Consider the following 10,307-nt stretch of genomic DNA (forward strand, 5'->3'; position numbering starts at 1 on the left):
GCAATTTCTCGCCGGTATGACTGCCTGTAATGAGAGGGCCACGCAGGTCTCAGTATTGGGAAGGAGCTGCTCTGAGTAACTCGCACACATCCAGCACCCCAGACTGGTGCTGTGCCAGCCCGGTGTTGACAGTGCTGTGGGCTGATGAAGGGAAGGGTTGGGTTGGTTCTACCGTAATACACCTAATAAATGACAATGTACAGCGCCTAACACAATGGGGTCATGGCCCATGGCTGAGGCTCCTAGGTGCTACCGTAATACACCCAATAAACAATGCACAGCACCTAGCACAATGGGTCCTGGTCCATCTCTGGGGCGCCCTAGGCTTTACCATAATACACCTAATAAATAACAATGTACAGCACCGAGCGCAATGGGTCCCAGCCCAAATATGTGGTTCATGGGCTCTACTGTAATACACCTAACAAATAACAATGTACAGTGCTTAGCAGACTGGGGTCCTGATCTGTGCCTGGCACTCCAAGGTGCTACTGTAATAGGAAATGCTGAGCACGGGGGGGTGGTCTTCGCCCTGCCACTCAGAGGGTCTTAGGCACCTATTTCCATGCATGAGTCTCCTCTATAAGCCATCTTCTGATGTTAGACACTTAAAGCATTTTGTTCCCCGTGGAAGGCTGGTGGGCCATTAGCCCAGTGGTTAGCACTCTCATCTGGGGCATGGGGGCCCAGAGTTCAGTGCCCCCCTCTGCTTTCTGTGAAGAAGGGATTTGAATGTGGGTTTCCCATCTCCTAGGAGACCACCTGGGCTATAGAGATATCCTGACCCGCTTGCAAGCTTCAAGTCAGGCTTCCCACTCTCCGTAACCCATGGCACTTAAAAATGTTTCACTGTGTGAAAGCAAAGAATAAGTTTACGATCAAAGAACAGAGCTCCAAGCGCTAGAGAGTAAGAACTTGGGAGGCAAAGGGTCATAGCGGAAACCAAACTGTAGCTTGCTTCCTGGAGCTGAAACCTCACTCGCAAAACGTTCCCCCATCTCCGGCAAGATGGCTTGCCCCATGTCCTTTCCCCAGCATTTGCAACCAGGTTGGCTGAGATGCCCCTTCCATAAGATCAAGCTGGTTGGCAGCTTCTCTTTGAAGGTGGAAGGATGCCAAGGTGACTCGCTGCACCCCAAAGATACCAGAATGGAGCTTCGAGGTTCACCTGGAAATAGAGTCCTGCTGTTTACCTCTTCCTTCGGCAGTCTCCACCCACTGTTCGTTAGCACTTGACTTAGTGCGCCGATCGACTTCTATGGTACAACACACAGTACGCAGGGCTCCGGCAGGCCACCCCCCGGCTGGAGAAGTTTATCTCAAGACACGATACCTTGGAGTGACCTGCTTATAGCTGCAGACCTACAGAACACGACTGTTAGCATCACCATGAAGTTCTGGGACAGCCATCCAAGGGGAGCAGGGGGGGCAAAACACCGAACTGGCTGCAAGACTGAGCTTGATAAGTTTATGGAGGGGCTGGTATGACGAGCCGGCCGACCATGGCATGGAGCTGATCTGAGACTGTGAGCAGCAAATATCTCCAGTGGCCGGTGATGGGACACTAGATGCGGTGGGATCTGAGTTACTACAGAGAATTCTTTCCCAGGTGTCTGGCTGGTGGGTCTTGCCCACATGCTCAGGGTCTAACTGATGGCCAGATTTGGGGTCCAGAAGGAATTTTCCCCCAAGTCAGATTGGCAGAGACCCTAGAGGGGTTCTCACCTTCCTCTGTACCATGGGGCACAGGCTACTTCCAGGTTCCAACTGGTGTAGATGGTGGATTCTCTGTAACTTGAAGTCTTAAACCATGATTTGAGGACTTCAGTAACTCAGCCAGTGGTTAGGGGTGTATTACAGGCGTGGGTGGGTGAGGTTCTGTGGCCTGCAGCGTGCGGCAGGTCAGGCGAGATGATCATGATGATCCCTTCCAGCCTTAAAGTCGATGAGTCTATATCTCCTCACATTTTCCCATATGTGCATCATGCAATGATTAGCATGACCCGGGTGACTTCGACATCCAGTAGAGAGACCTTCCATGACCTCTTTTGGGGAACCCAGCTTGCTCCATGGCACATTCTAACCAAGCCCAAGGAGAAAGTTATTTTGAGCATCCGCAAAATCGAGTGTGGCCCCCCCCCCCCGCACCCCTTCTCCGTTTGGTTCTGTACATGGGTGGGGCTTATTGGGTGGGTGGAGCTGGGATGGTCATGCCCATCTCTTCTTCCCTGTCCTGGCGAATTGGATAGGAGCATCGTCAAACTGAGAGCTCCTGCTCTGCTCCGGTGGGAGGATGTTTCATTGCGGCGATGAGCCCGCTCCCCTGCCGGTGATGGAGCAGGGAATGGAAAGCTAGTACTCTAACCACTGGTCCATCTGTCCTTTCTGAGCCCTTAACGGGAGCTCCCAGCAGGTCAGCTCCCCATTACCTAGCCATCCTGTCAGCCCACCCAGCCAGATTCCTTCCCAGCAGGGTCCCCCAGATCCTATCAGAGGCAGAGAGAGATTTACTGGGGCCCTGGGCATAAAGAACATTTGGGGCACCCCATACCCTGCTCATCACGGGGCTCCACCCCTTGCTTCTCCTCTTCCCCCCAAGATCCCACCCCCTGGCCAGGCTGGAAGCTGGAGCCAGGGCATGGTAAGAGCCACCCAGGGAGCCCTGGACCCTCCACCTGCCCTGGGTGGTACACACAGGGGGGCAGGAACAAGGGCCGGGGGCTGCTCTCATAGAATCATAGAATATCAGGGTTGGAAGGGACCTCAGGAGGTCATCTAGTCCAACCCCCTGCTCAAAGCAGGACCAACCCCAACTAAATCATCCCAGCCAGGGCTTTGTCAAGCCTGACCTTAAAAACTTCTGAGGAAGGAGATTCCACCACCTCCCTAGGTAACCCATTCCAGTGCTTCACCACCCTCCTAGTGAAAATTTTTTTCCTAATATCCAACCTAAACCTCCCCCAATGCAACTTGAGACCATTACTCTTGTTCTGTCATCTGCTACCACTGAGAACAGTCTAGATCCATCCTCTTTGGAACCCCCTTTCAGGTAGTTGAAAGCAGCTATCAAATCCCCCCTCATTCTTCTCTTCCGCAGACTAAACAATCCCAGTTCCCTCAGCCTCTCCTCATAAGTCACGTGTTCCAGTCCCCTAATCATTTTTGTTGCCCTCCGCTGGACTCTTTCCAATTTTTCCACATCCTTCTCATAGAGTTGGGCCCAAAACTGGACACAGTACTCCAGATGAGGCCTCAACAATGTTGAATAGAGGGGAACAATCACGTCCCTCGATCTGCTGGCAATGCCCCTACTTAGACGTCCCAAAATGCCATTGGTCTTCTTGGCAACAAGCGCACACTGTTGACTCATATCCAGCTTCTCGTCCACTGTAACCCCTAGGTCCTTTTCTGCAGAACTGCTGCCGAGCCATTCGGTCCCTAGTCTGTAGCGGTGCATGGGATTCTTCCGTCCTAAGTGGAGGACTCTGCACTTGTCCTTGTTGAACCTCATCAGATTTCTTTTGGCCCAAACCTCTAATTTGTCTAGGTCCCTCTGTATCCTATCCCTACCCTCCAGCGTATCTACCTCTCCTCCCAGTTTAGTGTCATCTGCAAACTTGCTGAGGGTGCAATCCACACCATCCTCCAGATCATTTATGAAGATATTGAACAAAACCGGCCAGAGGACCGACCCTTGGTGCCCCACTCCCTGGCCTATGGCGGGTGCCCCGGCCCCCGGCCTATGGCAGGTGGAAAGTCCGGGGCTCCCCGCACCCCGGGCCTGGACTCCCTGGGCAGCTCTTACCACAGCCCAGCCCTGGCTTCCGGCCTGCCCAGGGGGCGGGGCCCTAGGGGGCAGGGGAGGAGCAGGGGGGCAAGGCCACAGTTCCGGCACAGGTGGCCCCCCCATTTCTACACAGGTTCCGGCACTCTGACGGGGGCCCCAGACTGGCCGAGGCCCCTGTGGGCCCGTGCGTTAATCCCCCACTTTGCTGAGGCAGGACTCTGCAAGACCAGTTCTATGGCTGGGAAGTGATCTTGAGTGTTTGGTGCGACAGAAAGTGACCCACTCCAGGTTAGGGTTGCCAGTTTTGGGCTGCACGTATTCCTGAAGGTTCCATCAAACAACATAATCTTTAATTAAAGACTGATCTTTAATTCCTGGAGGGTTGGCAACCCTACTCCAGGCTGGCTTGCAGCTGCTGGGCAGCGTTTGATACCTGTCACTCTCTTACTGCTGATGACAGTGGATGCCTAACTGATGTCTGAACCCTTGAGTGTCACCTGAGGACAGTGGCCTCCAGACCAGATCGGGGGTCGAGCTAGAGTGCTCTTCACTACACTTCTTGTTTCTGTGCCCTTAACTCTGCCCCTTCATAGATTTCAAGCCCACATCTGGTGGGTGAGCTAGAGTGGAGCTTTCAGAGAGAGATGCCTGATGTTGATGGGAAGACTCTGAGGGATGGAGAATCTGCCCCATCCCTGGGGCAGTCCTTCCAAGGGTCAATTCCCCTCCCTGGAGAAAATCTGCCCCTTATTTCCACTCTGGATTTGTCTGGCTTCAACCCCCAGCGACGGGTTCTCACTCTGCCCTTGTCAGCTGGGTTAATGAGCCCTCTGCTCCCAGAAATCTCCACCCCAGGGAGGTGCTGACAGACTGGGATCAAATCCCCTCTTCTCCTTCTCTGGGAGAAACTGCACAGATCAAGCTCCTTCAGTCTCCAGCTCTTGGGCAGATTTTCCAGCCCTCGGATCACTCCCGTCGCTCTTCTCTGACCCGTCCCCAATTTCCCAACATCCTGTTTGATGTGCACCCTCCCACAAGGGCTAGGTGCAGACTGAAATCAGGGTCTCCCCAGTGCCATGCCCACCTCCTACACACTATCCAATGTAGACTGTGGTCCTGAAGCAGACGAGCGTGTGTTATTTTGACCCATGCTTTGTCGTGGGCTCACGCTGAGTTGGGTTTTCAGATTGCATGAACCCCAGTAACATCCCTGAAGGTAAAACAGCAACCCCTCAGACCTGCCGAGGGGAGAGAGTGCTGCCCCCCATGTCAGCACTGGGAAGTCCCTGGGAAGCAGTGACTCTGGAAAAGATGGTGGGGCGGGGGTCGTGGTGGATAATCAGTTACACACAAGCTCCCTGTGCGATGCTATGGCCAAAAGAGATCATCCTGGGGATGCATAAACAGGGGACTCTCGAGTGGTAACAGAGAGGTTATTTCACCTCTGGATTTGGCCCTGGTGCGACCGCTGCTGGAATCCTGTGTCCGGTTCTGGTGCCCACAATTGGAGAGGGTTCAGAGAAGAGGCACAAGAATGATTCAAGGGTTAGAAACCTGCCGTAGAGTGAGAGACTCCAAGAGCTCAATCTAATTAGCTTAACAGAGAGAAGGCTGAGGGATGACTTCATCCCAGGCTATAAGTGAGGCCCTACCAAATTCACGGCTATGAAAAACATGTCGCGGACCATGAAATCTGGTCTCCCCCCGTGAAATCTGATCTTTTGTGTGCTTTTACTCTATACTATACAGATTTCACAGAAGAGCCCAGCGTTTCTCAAAGGGGGGGGTCCTGACCCAAAAGGGAGTTGCAGTGGGGGGGTCACAATGTTATTTTAAGTGGGTCACGGTATTGCCACCCTTACTTCTACGCTGCCTTCAGAGCTGGGGGGCCGGAGAGAAGCAGCTGTTGGCTGGGCACCCAGCTCTGAAGGCAGCACCCCCCCAGCAGCAGGGTAGAAGTAAGGATGGAAACGAAGCCAATTCCTTATCCTACCATTGGAGGACAATTAATCGTGTTCCTCTTTTCAATTTTATCATATTGACTGGCCCAAAGTGAATTTTTTTGAGGGGAAATTTCATTTTGCGGGACATTTTGATTTTTTGTTTACATTCCGAATTGGAACAAAAACACTTGTCAAAATGTTGGAATTGCCCATAGAAGGGGGATGCGACATTATGACCATCTCTAGATTCTTTAAGGTTTCTCTACACGGTGGGAAATGTGCGTTACAGGGGCATGATTTCTACAGTGGGCTAACGAGTTGTGCATTAATTGGTCTGGGTCGACCCTGCTGGTGCGCAGTAAGGGTTCCCTAGTGCACTTTAACATATATACCCATTTTGGGTGCACTTTTTTGTAGGGTCTACACTGACCAATTAATGTGCAAAACATTCATGTGCTTTAGAAATCACAATCCTGTATTGCGTTAGCCTGCCATGTAGACAAGCTCTGAGTTAAATCTGACTTCTCTTTGTACTGAAAGCAATGATTCGACTTCTTTGTTTCATATAAAAAATTCAGCATATCCTCCCTACCCTTACCACACTTCCTCTCTGAGCACAAAACCATCATCCTGGGACTTCTACAGGGAAAACCGTTTATTAGTTTAAATAACGAGGAGTCCTTGTGGCACCTTAGAGACTAACAAATTTATTTGGGCATAAGCTTTCATGGGCTAAAACCCACTTCATCGGATGCATGGAGTGAAAAATACAGTAAGCAGAATATATATGGTAGCACATGAAAAGATGGGAGTTGCCTTACCAAGTGGAGGATCAGTGCTAACGAGCCAATTCAAATAAGGTGGAAGTGGCCTATTCTCAATGGTTGACAAGAGGGGGTGAATACCAGGGAGGGAAAATTACTTTTGTAGTGCTAACGAGGCCAGTGCAATCAAATTTTGAAATGAGCCACTTTGATTGCATTGTACTCATTAGCACTACAAAAGTAATTTTCCCTCCCATCTTTTCATGTGCTATGATACAGACTAACTCTCTGAAACCATTCATTAGTTTGCGAACTAACTCCAAACTTTTTGGCTTGCACACCCCCAGGGTGAAGACCGGAAGACCTGCCGCACAAATGCCGCCGATGGAAGAAGAATGGAAGATCTGCCGCAGAAGGGAACAACAGCCATGGACGTGCTGCCGTGCACCCCCTGGGATCATCTTACGCACCCCTTGGCGTGCATGCACCCCAGTTTGGAGACCACTGAATTAAATACCTGGGTTGTTTCTGCAATCCAGTCCCTGTGCCATTCTTCTCTGTGTCCCAAATGGTCTTAAAACCAGGACAACGCCGGCTCTTCAAATGCGACAGGTAATTCAGATCGACTCATGAGTGAGAATGAGGTGCACGGCTGCTGCAAAAAATTGTGAGATTGGCCCCCCAAAATAAAATAAATAAACGCCGGCTCTTTTGTTTTGAGTTTTGGCGCTGGAGGACTGAGCGGTCACATTTTCAAGCTTTTCTCCATAAGGGCAAGAAACTCTCTTTTTTCTTAATGAAACCTGGCACTGATGCTACCTACATCCTGAGGATGGTGACAGCTTATCTACGTCACATCTTAGACGGATCATGACCTGAAAGCTGCTCCTGGCTCTTTCGCTGTTGTCTCCATCTGACGGTGAACAAAACCAGCTCCCCGCCACAGTTGCCAATGTTCACGCAGTAAATAAGCCCCCCAACTTTCACAATCAGCCAAAAATCAAGCTAGTCCCATTTCAAAACAAGGCCAAAACAAGCCAATCCCTAAGAACCCCAACGCTCTATGTGACTAGATCCCTCCGGCGTGCAGTCTGGGACTGTGGTGGGCCCGCTGTGCACCCCTGACTCTCTCCCCTCTCGCTGGCCTCTGCTTGCCCCTGCTTGCCTCCCACCCCTTTGCTCCTGCTTGCCTGGAGCTGATCAAAAAAAAAAAAAAAAAAAAAGATGCAACAAGCTACAAGCCAAACAAGCAACAGGCTACAAGCCACAAACTATCCAACAAGCAACTTACAAGCCAGTTAAGCCAAATCCAAGCCCAATTTCTGCCTTTTTTTCACAGGTTTAGCATGTCTGCTCCCTGCTGATTGACAGCTCAAAGCTTCCCAGAAATAGAGGAGGAAAACAGGCACTGGGCAGGGTTGCTCCCAGCTGCTTCTACCACACCTTTAATACCAGGGCTGGGTAATTACCTTGTAATTGACTCTAATTAGCTCTGCTGCAGCATTCCTAACCGGGAGCTCTTCCAGAAGGTTGATTCACGTATGAGACTGCAAACCTCTGAAAGGAACTCTGTCCCATCACACCCTTGGCCAATGGATCCCACCCCAGTGCTCCGCACGGAGGCTGATATTTTGTACGCGCCACTTGTCAGTGCCCACACTGGCTGTGCAATGGAACAATGTTGCAAAGCCCAGTGCATACCCGGGTGGCGGATTTCCCCACACATCCCACATGCACGACATCAGCTTACGCTGTCCGAGTGCTTTGCAGTTGGGTGTTATCCTAGCTCTCGTCCTAGCCACCGTGTGGGAGGGGGAGAGGAGGGGAGATTAATTTCAGGTCGGCCCAACAGCCAAATGTTTCAGCATTTTCAGCCAATCGAAATGTAGCAAAAAATCATTTCGGGTGGCACGAAACGATTTCAGCCTTTTGATGTCCAAAGTGTGGTCAGAAATGAAATGTGAAGGCGAGTTTGAAATGAAAAGGCCTTTTGACCCCAAAACCATGGAAACGTTTGGCTTAGAAAATGCCAGAAATGAAACCTGTGTAAGGTCTGTGATTTTCCCCCACCAAAGCGATTCAGTGAAACTGACGTGAATTTGTAAAATGTCGCAGTGGACCTGAATCTGCATTTCCCTCCCCCCCCCAGAAAAAGGGGAGGGGGTTTTGAAAAATTCTACTCAGGAGAGCTGGATTGAATTCCTGGCTCTGCTGCTGACCTCCGTCAAGTCACTTTGTCCCCCTGAGCCTCAGTTTCCCCTTCGGGATAATGACATTGACCCTCCAGTGTAAAGTGCTTTGAGATCTACAGATGGAGATCTGTAAAGTCGTCATTTCATCCCCTCTCCCAAAGCTGCCTGTTGCCCTCTCCTCTTCTCCACTCTGACCTCCCTGGCTTCCTAAGGAGACGTACACCTAAGCTGTATATTTGCATCTGCTAGCACCTGTCCTCTCCTGGAGACAATGCCCCCTAGTGAAGACTGCTGGAATTGCCCCTCCTGCAATTTCCCAGACGCTTCTGCAAGTGATCAGGAGTAGCTTAAACGAAGGGTGTCAAGCTCAGTGGGAGGAGAGGGCCGTACTCCAACTTTAGTTACTGCTGCAGGCTGGGATTTAAAATCAGAACTGGAGCTGGAGGGGAATTTTCCATCAAAGCGATTTTGGGGGCAGAAAAAAGCAGTTTCTGTGAAATCAGCATTTTCCCTGTGTTGCGCTGCAATGTTTCCATTGTCCACCAGGCAAATTGTAATGTAATTGTAACGTGCATCTTCCCAAGGTGCCTTCTGGGAGTTGTAGTTCCTTGTGTCACGCCCTCCTTCTCTTGTGGGAGCTGGAGTCCTTGGCTGAGCTACAACTCCTATGGTGCATCACTGGCTGGCTGAGCCCAATGGTGCATCATAGGAGATGTGGAGCAGTCAGGGAGCTCCTCGTGCTCCAGCCACTAGACCCTATGTCTCTTCCCAAGCCAGGGATAGAACCCGGGAGTCCTGCCCTCCAGCCCCCCTAGTGCTCTAACCACTAGACCCCACTCCCATCTGGGACCTGGACTCACAAGCCGGCCTGGAGTGATTCACTACTGTCGTACCAAACACTCATGGTCGCTTTCCAGCTGTAAAGCATGCCTGGGAGCGTCCTACCTTCGCAAAGGGTCTGGGGGACCCAGCTGGGTAGGAAGGTTGTGAGGATGATTTAATTGGGGATTGGTCCTGCTTTGAGCAGGGGGTTGGACCAGATGACCTCCTGAAGTCCCTTCCAACCCTGATATTCTATGATTCTATGATTCTATGAGGTGTCCAGACGCCCTGGTGATGGGGGATAAGGATAAGGAAAAGGATCCCAGGACAGGGCTGGCTAAATGCTCATGCGCGACCCGCATCACTGCAGTGGCAAGATCATCTCCCAGATATTTATGGACTTCACTCACCCCTGGGAGGAAGGGATTTTTATGTCTCGATAGTTGAACAAAAATGATTTTTTTCTGTTAGTTTTTTTGTAGAAAAAAGTTCATTTTTGATGAGTTTTTTTCATTTTCCAATGAAAGCTGGTTTGAGGGTGTTTCTGACATTTCTCATTTTGAAATACTGGGTCCCCCCTCCCCACCTTTCAGCAGAAACTTGTTCCATTGGCAGGTTCCATCGGCTGCAGTTATCATCTGACCATGAGACTGTTTCAAAAGTGAAAAGTGGGTGTTCCCCCCCCCCATTTTCTGTTTTCCTGCTGGAGGAAAAGACTCCAAAAATGTGGAAAGCCACCCATTTCCCCTTGTTTCTAGACTGCCCGTGGGAAACCTGGAATTTCCCAGTAGGAAATGTT

This window comes from Chelonia mydas, chromosome 24, assembly GCF_015237465.2.
Source record: "Chelonia mydas isolate rCheMyd1 chromosome 24, rCheMyd1.pri.v2, whole genome shotgun sequence".
NCBI lineage: Eukaryota > Metazoa > Chordata > Testudines > Cheloniidae > Chelonia > Chelonia mydas.